Genomic DNA, 12,755 nt, shown 5'->3' with positions numbered 1-12,755 from the left:
GAAATCAATATCCTGATGAAGCTCAGAATTTAGCAATGAGAACAACGGTTCTATTGTTATGGATAAAGATCCAAGGCTGTTTAAGAGAAGGAGGCATAAATGGTGCTTGGGAAGGAAGAATGGGAGTTGGTTGAAGTCTCTGCTGAAATATATCAGCTGAATGAGAGCAGGGAGTTAGGACAAGAAGGCATTATAGGAAGAGTGGCGTGAAGTTCATGGGGCATCGTTGGAAAAGTGAGAGGGTGAGTTGTTTGGTGTGGGTGGAGTGGAGGTGAGTATGAACAAGTGATGACAGTGTGGGTGGAGAGTTAATGTGGACGAGATGAGGCAGAAAGCCTGAGGTAAGAGCGACCACAAAGCAGACACCTGCAGCTTGAAAGGGAAAGATGTGAAGCTGGAATGTGCTCTCGGGCCACCAGAAGCCTAGGTGAGTTCAAAGAACAAACTTGGTATGTGTGTGACGGTTACGTTTATTTGTTAACTTGGCTGGGCTACAGCACCCAGATATTTGTAAAACACTATTCTAGATGTTTCTGTGAAGGTATTTTTTGGGATGGTATTAACATTTAAATCAGTAGACTTTGAATAAAACAGACTGCCCTCAATAATGTGGGTAGGTCTCATCTAATCAGTTGAGGCCTCAGGAAAAAGACTGACCTCCCCTAAAGGGGGTGAAATTCTGTCAGCAAACTGCCTTAAACCCAGACCCTTCCTCAAGTGTCCAGCCTGCTGTCCTACTGCTATAGTCTGAATGTTTGTGTCCCCCAAAATTCATATGTTGAAATCTTAATCCCCAAAGATGATGGTATGATGTGGGGCCTTTGGGAGGTGTGTAACTCATGAGCCCTCGTGTATGAGATTAGTACCTTTTAAAACAGACCCCACAGAACCTCCTAGCCCCTGCTACTAGGTGAGGACACAACAAAAAGTCACAGGCTGTGAACTAGGAAGAGGGCCTTCACAAGAATGTCACCATGCTGGTGCCTTGATCTTGGACTTCCCAACCTCCAGAACTGTGAGAAATAAATTTCTGTTGTTTATAAGCTACCCGGTCTGCAGTATTTTGTTATAGCAGCCTGAATCTTCATACGACTAGGATACCTACTTTGCAGATTTTAGACTTGCCAGCCTCCACAAACGCATGACCCAATTCCTTGAAATCAGTCAATCTATCTATCTATCTATCTATCTATCTATCTATCTATCTGTCCATCCACACATTCTATTGGTTCTGTTTTCCTGGAGAACCCTAACTAAGACAATATGGAATATAGGAATGGGAGCCAGTATAGAAAGCTATGAGCAGAGAAGGGAGCTTCTGAGGTGAGAATTAAAAAGTAAAGAAGTTCTAGGTGGCTATAATTTTTTAACAGATATAAAGATAAAAATCATTGAAATTAAGGAATCAAGGAGACTCGGTTGTTGGTTGGACAATTGTTTAGATTAGATTCTATAAGGCACAGAGTAGAAGAGAAAATGGTGAGTCAGGTGTCCTGAGACTGTGGTGAGGTGACTTGGAGGAGTTGATAAGGAGGATGAAGAAAAGATGAAAATCTAGATAGCATGAACTTATATACAAAAGGATTTTCAATGATGGTGGTGGAACAGTGGTCTGGAAGGAGCTTGCTGATTCCAAAAAGATGCATTTTTTAGAAAATGAATGGGGAGCAGAATATGCTACTTCTTCAAGAGTGATTGCAAGGGAAGTGATATCAATGGCAACAAATTTGCCCATTCGTTAGAGGCACCTCTAGAATTCTACATAGAATGGGTTCAATGACAACAATATGACTGGAAGGTACATTATGGACTCATCTGGAAACTTGGTTTGCATAGCAAGCAGTGGTTTTACTTCATATGTATGTTTCAGGTCAATAAAAATGCAAAGTTTTCTGAAGATGCTTATATTCACATTGCTTAAATTTATTATATGGGTGTAGCTATAGGATCACTGATGGAAATTCCTGGGGGCCAACAACCCATCCTCATCAAACCCTTGGTCTCGTTGAAACAAGGTGGGACTGCCTTTGCCCTGATTGTAAGTGTGTGATAGGAGTTAAGAAAGGGTGATGATGACACATTCTCCTTGCCACTTTAGCTGTCTCCTTTCCCTTGGCATCATCTTGGTTTCCAGTGACTGAATCTACCCAAAGTCTTTTGTGAGGCTGAAAGTCACTCAAGGCAGAGCAATGGGGGTGTTGTATCATCCTTAAAATTGGCCTTTTGGGTTGTTTTCAGGTTCTTTGCATTTCTTGTCTTCTTTTAGTCTTATGCTCCTTTACAACAATAGTTTCAATTTGCTTTGGAAGAAATGGTGACAAAGACGTTCTGGGAACTTCAGAACACCCGGTGCTGTGACTCGGTCCCTAGGATTAATTGTCTTTTTGAGTGGCCTCAGAGGACATGATTAGCCACAAGTGAGAGATACCACTGAGGGGTTGTCTGGCGTGGGGAAACATGCTAGAACATCACATTAAAAAACCCTTCAAATTAACTTATATATAACTGTCGTGAATTACTAAAATAAGACTCGATAGTCTGCAATAGGAAATTCAGTAAATCCATCAACATATAATTGTTGAGCTCCTACTATATGAAAGACGTTTTGCTAAGTGTTGTGAAGAATAAAAAGATATGTAAGCCCCTTATACCTGCTTTTAGAGATACTGCAGACTAATTCGAAAAAGAAAGATCACATGAAGAAGAAATAAATAAAAATAATTAAAGTAGCATATGACAATTATTAAGGAATTGAAGAGACAGCTCTGGATTGGGGGCTCGGGAACAGCCTCATAGGGAAAGTGAGAACTGAGACATGCTTTGAAGGATGGACTCAAATTTAATACGGTTAGATAAAGGAGGAGGGGCTGGGTACACAGAGTTTAGCCTAGGGTTGATGTAATAAAGTTTGGGCATTATCCTGTAGGCCCTGGGAAGCCATTGAAAAGTTAATATGATCTATGGAAGCCATAGTTTAGGCAGATAAGGCGAGTTGTAGAGTGGCTGACAGAGTTGCGGTTACGATATTCTTGCCAAATGTCCTGAATTTGATGTTTGGCTCTGCCATTTACAACCTGAATGATCTTTCACCAGTTACTCATATCTCTAAACCTGAATTTCACATGCAAAAAAAAAAGAAAGAAGGAATAACGGCATCTTTCTCATCATGTTTTTGTGACAATTAAGTGAAATATAAAGGTAAAAAACACAGTGCCTGAACCAGAGAAAGTTATAATAAAAATAATGATCATCATTATATTATTGGCAATAAAAGTTTGAAACCAAGTGATAGAAGTGGAGATGAAACTGAATGGAAGGAAAAATGAAGAACTGGCAAGACTAGTCTGGGTGTAGGAAGCAAAAGAGAAGGCAGAGCAAAGTAGACTCTGGGTTTAGAGCCTGAGAAAGCAGATGATACCACTAGTGTTCATGGAAAATAAGGCAGGTGGAGAGAGGCAAGTAGTGATTTTTCCAGTGTATGTACTGTCTCTGGGAAGGGACTGACATTCTTCCCAAGGTGAGGTCAAGCAAGGTCCCATAAAAGTCTAGGAAAATGGACTAGGGTGGGACTCATGGCAAGTGCTCAGCAGCGGGCAGTATGGCAGAGAGCTGGGGTCAGGGAGGTCCCATCACTGGCGTCCAGGTCAGGCCTGGAAGGTCAGGGGTGTGGTGTGTGTAAGAAGGCAACAGACGGATCCAGGCTGTAAACGAAGTGTCAGGGAAATCAAGCCGCAGACAAGATTTCAAGGATAGGCAGGAGTAAAATTTTCTCAAAAGATGATTTTCCAGAGGAATAAAGAATTGAGACTTAAGGGGATATGATGAAGGAAGATGTTGTGTGGAAAGGTGTGGTGGAATGATAGGTGAGGAGTGAGAAGGAGAAATAAGAGAGAAACACAGATATCAGAATTAAGTATTGAATAGGAACTGAGTCATTAGGAGAGGAACAGAACCTGGAACTGGAAAAGAACAGTAGAGCTGGATCAGCAGTTCTAGGGCAAAAAGCCCCGTTTTTCTTTTCTTTTTAAAATTTTATTAGTTTTGTTAAATATTCAACATATCTGAACTATTTATAAACTACATATAGGTATAAGAAAAATAATAGTCACAGACATATCTAGGTTTTATCTAAAGCTTATGCAATGTGTGGGGCCTTCTTTAAGGAAAAGGACAAAATCACGAATTCAAAATTAGGTATAAAAGTTGATACTTCTCTAGAATTAAAAATTAAATCACAATAGATTACAAATTTTAAAAAAGCAGACAAGTCCTACAAATTTCACAAAAATCCAGAAAAAATATATTTATTCAGTGGTTTATTTTTGCTTTATTTTTAGTTGCATAATGGAGGGGAAGTGCAAAGTCCCGTGACCCTTTCCGTGGTGAGGGTTCTAACTGAGGAGTCGGCTCTAGGTCTGGATGTGACCTTGAGGACGCAGCTGTGAGGAGAAAAATGAATGAAACAATGGCAGGAAGTGTGGCAGCACCAAAATGTTTCATATCTGCCAATAAAAGAAAATAATGTGGAACTCTGGCTGAGGTTTAGCCTGAACAGAACATTGTTTATGCCTAGAAATCAAGCCTCTACAGGGTTAGTCGTGTCATGCATTTTTACTTGCCAGTTGTGCTGGAGTGTGATATACCAAGGGAGGAAATCTAATCAGGGAAGTAGAGGAAGGAGGGAAAAATGGGGTCATAGGGTAGAGTCTTTGAGGACATGACCTTCCTTCATAGGTATCCTGGAGAGATGGCAGTGAAAATTGAGACAGATTTTATAACAAGAATGTATTTCTATATATTTATGTAATTTAAAATGATAGATAAATTTGGTGAGGAAGGGAAAAATGAAATAGATTCATATGTCCTGATAAGCAAAGAGATCTATCATTTATTATTAAATTTTTTTAAAACCTAGATTACAGAACAGTATGAATAGTGTGATTGATTTGTGTGAAAAGGAACAAAGGTACACACACACACACACAGATGCCCACACAAAACCATGTGGAACAATACACATCAAACTATTATTATTATTATTATTATTTTGGTGAGGAAGGTTGGCCCTGAGCTAACATCTGTTGCCATTCTTCCTCTACTTTTTGTGTGTGGGATGCCGCCACAGCATGGCTTGATGAGGGTGTGTAGGTCCGTGCCCAGGCTCCAAACTCACGAACCTCAGGCCATCACAGCAGAGCATGTGAACTTGACCACCATGCGTGCCGCTGGGCTGGCCCCCAAACTATTTTTTCATAGTGGTTACACCAGAGAAGTAGGTTTGGTGTGGAAGAGTGGGAAAGTTTTTACCTTTTTACTTAATCCAACTTTTACTTTTTTACTTTTTACAATGAGTATCTAAACAAAATTGAAGGACTTAACTAGATAGAGAGCAGTGCATGAGACTGACTGAGCTGGAGAAACTGTCAGCTATTCTGTTCCTAACCTGCCCTTCTCAGCTGCCATGGGCAGAGTGTTCCATTTCATATACCTTACAATAAACTTATCTCGAAATAAAACTTTAGATTAAAAATCAAAACAAAACAAAACCTGGGGAAAAAAATCTGTTCTCCCTGTTGGCATTTAGATCATTGATCATATAACAGGTAAATCCCAGGAATCAGCATCATATTAATTAGGTCATGATGACTAGCTCTTGCTTTATCTTTTATTCTCTCATTTTCTGATTTCTTTTCCAATCCCTATGTATTCCTAATTATTTAATAACTAACTCTTTTAATGTATAACAATGAATGAAATCTCTTTTCTTACCAAAAATGGATTAGACTATGAAACAGTTGAAACATTGCTGTCACAATTCTCCTCTATATATTCAAAATTTTTCTGAACAATGTTCAGTTACCCATAACCTGTAACCTTACTAATCACATTTAGTCAGCCCTGAAAACTGACGTGTGCAAGTGGATTCCAGAGTTTTAAATGACAATAATTCAGAGTGTTGCATGCTGCTAAAATTTTCCTGGGGAACACAAAGCCCTCCTTGGGTTATTAGGAAAAGAAAATGGACCATTGTATGTACAAGGGATTTAAAAATGAAAAGTACTATAGAAACAGTAAGAATCATTGTTATTTCTTTAATAATTATTATTCTACTCAGATAAAGATTGCCTTCTATTTAAAGTCTTTCTAATATTTTTAATATATTTATATTTCCTTCCAATCATTTTTTAAAAAACTTTTGCTTATACACAAACACCCCACACACTTTTTCTTTTCAAAATTGAGATCATACTCTTTTTATCATTTTATAACTTTTTTCTTCATTCTGAGTGTTTTCTCATGACATTAAGTATTATTTGTAAAAATAATGTTTAATGATTGCATAATAGCCATCATATGGCTGTAATAAAATATTTATAATCATCCCCATATTGTATCAGTCAGAGTCCTGATAGGAAACAGGTGATCCACCCTACTGACACAACCAAGAGGAGTTAAATAAAGGGATACTTTACGAGTGTGGAGGCAGGCCAGGAACACCAATAAAGGATGGTAAAATACCTGGGGCAGTTATCACGCCCCCCAAGAGGGAAGCGGAAGAATGGTTACCAGAATCAGCAGAGAGCTGTAGGGATCAGGGAGGATGTCCAAGTAGGAGCTTGGGTAGGGAACATAGCCATTGCCAACGTAAGCCTGGCAGAGAGGGAGCTAGGGAAATAAATACTCCAATTTCTTTCAGTTCTTGCCTTTCAACCTCCCAATGCTGCTTACCATTGGCCAAAGATAACCGGAAATCAGAGGACAAGGAAATCTGTTTATGTGGAGTCTACAGAGGGCAGCTGCTGCCCTGGGAAGAGGGCTGTGTGGAGAGTATACCTGGACTGGTATCAACAATCAGTTAATCAACAATTAATTGTCCTCCTTTTGCTCTGTAGTTGGTATTAACAAGACCCATAGTGTAGGACTTTTGGTTTCCTATCTAGGCACACCTTCCATATTGCCATAGCCAACTGGCATTTTATGTCAGTTAGCAAAACAACGCAAAGTCACAGCCCACTGACCTCAAGCTGTTGTTTCCACAACTTTCTGTTTCTGATATCCAAGGGAAAGCAGAATCAGAGAACAAGTCAAGATCTTCAGGACGACAAATGGAAGAATCAAGATTTTTATGTCCATCCCTCTTTCTGTTATCGTACCTAAAAGGAACTCAGCATGCAGTATGAAAGGAAGCTAGACTATAGGAGACTGTTTTAATCTTTATAGCGTGGGTCTCTAAAGCGTGGCTGAATTTGGCCCTGACAATAACTTACAAACAGTAACTCAGTTTTATCCACCTACACTCTAAGAAAAGGGCACAATAAAATTATGACTCTTTGCCATTCACTTGTCATAGAATGTTGGATATAATGGGGACCAAATCCCATGAAGTTGTATGAAATGCTACCAATATGAATTTATATGATCTCTGCTAAAAAGCATTCTGACAGAAAAATACTGCATGAAATTGCTCCTTTTTCCTTAAAAGAAAACACAATTGTTCTTTGTTTTAACTGTAAATAAGAGGATATTCTTGCCTCTCCTTCCAATTCATCAAAATAGCTAAGTATGAGGGACAATTTCTTCAACAAGAATGTGAGAAGATGGCAGCATGAATCCATCCCAATATACTACCAGGTTTGGAAGGCAATGGGAAACTTTTCCTTCCTTGACTTCCTCCAAAGAAACTCTTAAACAGGCTGTATACAATGGAAAGTTTCAAACAGGATCATTTTGTATCCTGTGCCTCAAAAAATCAGTACAAATATACCATAACATTTAGAAACTTGGTGATTTTATTTTCTGCTTTGAGTTTTGGAGCTGCTATAGCAAAAACACAACAATATTCATCACCAAAATTAAATTTAGGTAACAAACCTCTTAGGTTTGTTACATAATATCAACAGTTTAAGAATCCAGAGAGACGTTACACTGGCTTAACGTAAAAATCTCACTTCTTCCATACAAAAAGTGAAACATAATTTTAATTTAATCCAGTAAATACTGTTATTGAGAACTTTACAATGTGCTAAATGTCTTACGTATGTTTCAATACTTTTATCTTTGTATACTCCGAGTAGTTAAGGATATTCACCAAAGTGGAAGCGGTGGAATAAGCATTTCAGCCCCTTTCACTCTTCTACAACTAGGGGGAATTTTAATTAATGAAATGAATTGAACAAACATTATTGAATATAAACTATGCTGGAGAGAGTGTTTTTTACATTCGATGTAAACGGCAAATATGCAGAGATATTAAGACACAAATGGTATTGTCTCTGTTCCCCAAAACTTTAAAATCTAGTAGGGTAATAAGACAAAAAGCATACTAACTACAAAGCTGAATATTATCAGCACCTTACAAGAGGAATGAAGTGCTTCAAAGGAGAGAGAGATCAAATCAGAACTGGAATACTGGAATGGGAAAATATGACAAGTGACAGGAAAAGGTTCAAGTAAGTGACACCATTTGATAAGGATTTGGTAGTATTTTTTTTTTTTTTTTACTTTTCATTTTATGGTAAGTTAGACTCACAAGGAGTGCAAAAATAGTAGAGTTCTCATGTGCCTCTCATGCAGTTTTCCCCAGTGATAACCTTACATAATCCCATTCTATTACTACCAAAACCAGGAAATCAACATTTGTACAATACTGTTAACTAAGCCACAGACCCTATTAAGACCTTTTCACCAGGTTTTACATGCACTCATTTGTGTGTGAATATGTGTGCGTTTGTCTATAGTTCTGTGGAATTTTATCACACATACAGATTCGTGTAACCATCATGGCATTCAGGACATAGACCTATTACAGCACCACAAAGAAAAGCCCTTGTGTTACCCCCTGACCGCACACTCTTCCCTCCAGTGCTAACCCTGGAAATCACTGGTCTGCTCTCCATCTCTCCATTTTCAAGAATATTATATAAACAGAATCAAACAACATGCAACCTTTTGTGACTGGCTTTTTAAATTCAGCATAATATCCTTAAAATCTGTCTAAGCTGTTGCACGGGTCAACAGTTCGTTCCTTTCAGTGCTGAATAGTATTCCATTGAATGGATGTGTCACAGATTTTTCATCTATTCACCAGCTGAATGGAATTTGGAGATGTTTCCACTACTTGGCTATTACAAGTAAAGCTGCTGTGAATGTACACAGGTTTTTGTGTGTGAATGTAAATTTTTATTTCTCTAGGACGAACATACCCACGAGTGTGATTGCTGGGTCAAGCGGTAAGTGCACATTTAGAGGTAGGATTTTAATACATTTACAGTTATTAACCACTATAAGCATCCTTATATAAGCATTATTGTGAATTTTCCCAATTATTTATTTGAGATAAGAATTAGAATTGCTGTGCCAAGGGTATATGCAGTTTTTAAATGCTTTTGCTACATATTTTCTTCTCAAGAACAAATGTCATGCTATTTTCTAATCATTCCCACCAGAATTATGCGAGCAGGCCCATCTTCCAATCTTGAAAATAACACGAGTATTTTCCTTTATAATTATTGCCAACTTGGAAGTCCAAAATTGGTATCTTGTTTTAACTCGCACTTTGATTATTTATAAGGAGAGTATTTCTATTGAATTTGTGTTTCTTTGTGAATTTCCTATGTATATCTTTCGCCCCTTTTTGTATGAGGATTTCTTTATTTTTTTTCTAGCTGATTTGAAATATTTATGTGTTTATTAATACATATAAAAGAAAGCAATATTGCCATGTATGTTGCAAATATTTTCAAAATTTGTGGTTTGCCATTTAACTTTTTTAAAAATGCTTTTTGACATACATATATACATTTCAAACTATCATATAGGCAAATTTAACACTTTCTTCCCTTTATAGTTTTTACACTGAATATTATGTTTAGAAAGGCTTTCCCCATGTGAATGATTTATCTGTGTTTTTGTGTAGTAATTTTATGTTTTCTTTCTTTTTAAAAAACACACATCATTATGCATTCTGGAATTTATTTCAAAGTAAGAAAGTAGGTGAGGTAAAGAACTAGCCTTATTCTTTCCTAAGTTTAGCCAGTGATCCTAACTCCATTCATAGAGTAGTTTGTCTTTCCCTACTGACTTAAAGTGCTACCTTTATGATATACCAAATTCTGATGTTTATTTGAGTGTTTCCGAAGATGTTCTTCTCTTTTATTGGTCTTTTTCTATTCCTGCACCAATATTACTATATTTTATTAAATATTGGCTTTGTGACACATCTTATAATCTACAAGTTAAGTCCACCATCACTACTTGATCAAGTATCAAGAAGTCACATTGGGATATGAGGACTTTTATTACAATTAGCAAAATGTTTAGATTTATTTGGAAATGATTAACTTCTTTTCAATGTGGAAAATTTCCATGCAGTCTCTCAGTAAAGAAGTATTGCATATTACTTGATTATTTTATTTTGGGGCGTTGTTATGAACTGATCATTTTTCATGTTTTCTATCTGGTTATCACTAGAATATGGGAAAATTTATTAAATTTGTAACAACTTTACTTAATTTTCTTATTAGTTCTAATTTGTTTTTAAAGTCATCTCATGTGGGTTTTCCAGGAAGGTAAAATAATCATTCCATATGCAAATACTGATAATTTTATCTTCACTTTACCAATATTCATACCTCCTATTTCATGTCCTCCTCTGAATGCATTGGCAATCACATCTAGAATAATGTTAAGTAAGAGGAGTAATATAATTATATTCCATATTAATCATATTTGTATTAACAGCTGTCTTAATTTTAAACCATCCTTGCATTTGGAGAATGAATACTTAGTGGGATATTATTATTATTTTGACATGTGCTAATATTTTTATTATTTTGGCATTAATTCCAATGTGAGATTGTGCTACCATAGGGTTTTGCTAATTTTACGTAAATAAGCTCTAAAGCTTTCCTTCATTTTCTGTCCTCTAAAACTATTTAAATAACATGAGAATTATTTGTTTGGGAATATTTGGGGGGAAAATCTACTCACACATCCAGTTGGGTCAGGTACCTAGGGCAAGGGGAGAGTATTCTTCAATACCTGTCTTCATGTTCTATATAATTATTTGTTTCCTGGAATTTCCCATCTCTTCTTTAGCCCACTTTGCTGTTTTGTTTACACGTATTTTCTTAAAAAATAATCTATTTTCGTTAAGAATCTCAAATTTATTGCCTAGAACTGTACAAAGCATTCTATTTGTGACTTAGTAATTTACTCCTTTTTTTTTTTTTTTTTGGTGAGGAAGATTGGCCCTGAGCTAACATCTGCTACCAATCTTCCTCTTTTTGCTTGAGGAAGATTGTCGCTGAGCTAACATCTGTGCCAATCTTCCTCTATTTTGTATGTGGGATGCCACCACAGCATGGTTTGATGAGCCGTGTGTAGGTCCGTGCCCAGGATCTGAACCTGCAAACCTCTGTATGCCAAAGGGGAGCATGAGAAGTTAATCACTATCCTACTGTGCTGGCCCATAATTTACATTTTTAATGAAAAAAACTTAGAACCATTAATTGAATTCTTTCTGAGTATGGTATTACGTAAAGAGAAGTAAAAATTAAAATACCGTTTGCCTTAAACTTAGTCAAAATTTTTGTTCTTTTTTTCCCATTTCCGTATTTTCCCCCAAAGAAGGAACATTTAGTTCATATCCGTTTCCACACACTTTTTTCTCTCTCTTGATTGTGATCTTTTTCACATCCTCTCTTCCTAGTCCCCTTTAACCTGAATTTTGTCCAGCCTTTTTTGCCTCCTCTCTTCCTTCAAGAAACAATTACAACTTAGAAAGAATTGAGAATAACATATTCCCTAAATGCTTCAGTTAATCTATTCCTCACCACCTGAGCAGAATTATAATCCCTGGGAAGAAACAGTGTGTGATTTCTTAGAACTCTATAGTCTGATTTAATAGGAACCTTTCAGACAGTCACATATGTAGCCTTGCTTGCTAGACAGAGGTCGAGTGGAGTAAGCTTACTTAGGAGAAGTACCTTTCTGTGGATGCTCTTCTGCCTTCTAGCTTCAATTACTTTTAGCTTAAGAAATATGAACAGAAACAAGTAACTTGGAATGAAAGACAAAAATGTGGCTCCATGCTAATAGACACAAGTGGCATTAATGAAGAGGACCTCACAGTCCAAGGAGTGTATTCACTTGTTCTTTATGATAGTTTATAATCAATCTTGACACTTTACTGTTTTTCAAGCTGGGGACTTTGGGATATAAGGAAAACAAATTGACCCAAGTCACTTCAAGAAAAGATGTTTAATGAAGGATAAACATAGTAGCAGAACCAGAAGACCACCAGGATCTGAAGTGTTAGGAGGACTTTTTGCACTCATTGCTCTCATAAGTCCCAGAAAGGACCCAGTTCCTATCCACTTCAGCCTACTGCTCCTCCCAAGAAACATGTCATACGGTCCCTGCCGTTAAGGAGCTCACAGTCTAACTAGATCACCTCTAAAATAGGAACGGCCTCCTGCTTGCCAACTGTCTGAAACCCCACAGAAATAGGTTCATTAATACCAGTGTTATTTAGGGGAAAGATGCTCTGTATCTGATGACTAGCAGAGGAGGGACAAGCAAAGGAAAATTAGAAATTGTTTTAGAAGACATAAAATGGATTTTTTTAATCAATCTTGCATTTTATGTTTTTTTTTTAATCTTAGTACTTACTTGAGAAATAGTCCTTTTTCATCCCTCCCCCAGCTTTCAGTGCCACTTAAAGAAAACAGCAGAGGATATGTATTATTGTGCTC

General features: G+C 37.1%; 1 long non-coding RNA gene across 1 annotated transcript in view; it reads left to right on the top strand.

Moving 5' to 3' along the window:
- Positions 1-248: 248 nt before the first annotated feature.
- LOC139041823 (uncharacterized) overlaps positions 249-12,755 on the top strand; it is a 39,720-nt gene continuing 27,213 nt past the window's right edge. Inside the window, exons 1-2 of the long non-coding RNA XR_011497800.1 lie at positions 249-427; positions 9,193-9,230. This is a non-coding gene — a long non-coding RNA (uncharacterized lncRNA). The remainder of the gene's footprint in view (positions 428-9,192; positions 9,231-12,755) is intronic.

Source organism: Equus asinus, chromosome 24 (assembly GCF_041296235.1).
Source record: "Equus asinus isolate D_3611 breed Donkey chromosome 24, EquAss-T2T_v2, whole genome shotgun sequence".
NCBI classification, from domain to species: domain Eukaryota; kingdom Metazoa; phylum Chordata; class Mammalia; order Perissodactyla; family Equidae; genus Equus; species Equus asinus.
This window is presented reverse-complemented; position numbering and strand designations above follow the sequence as displayed.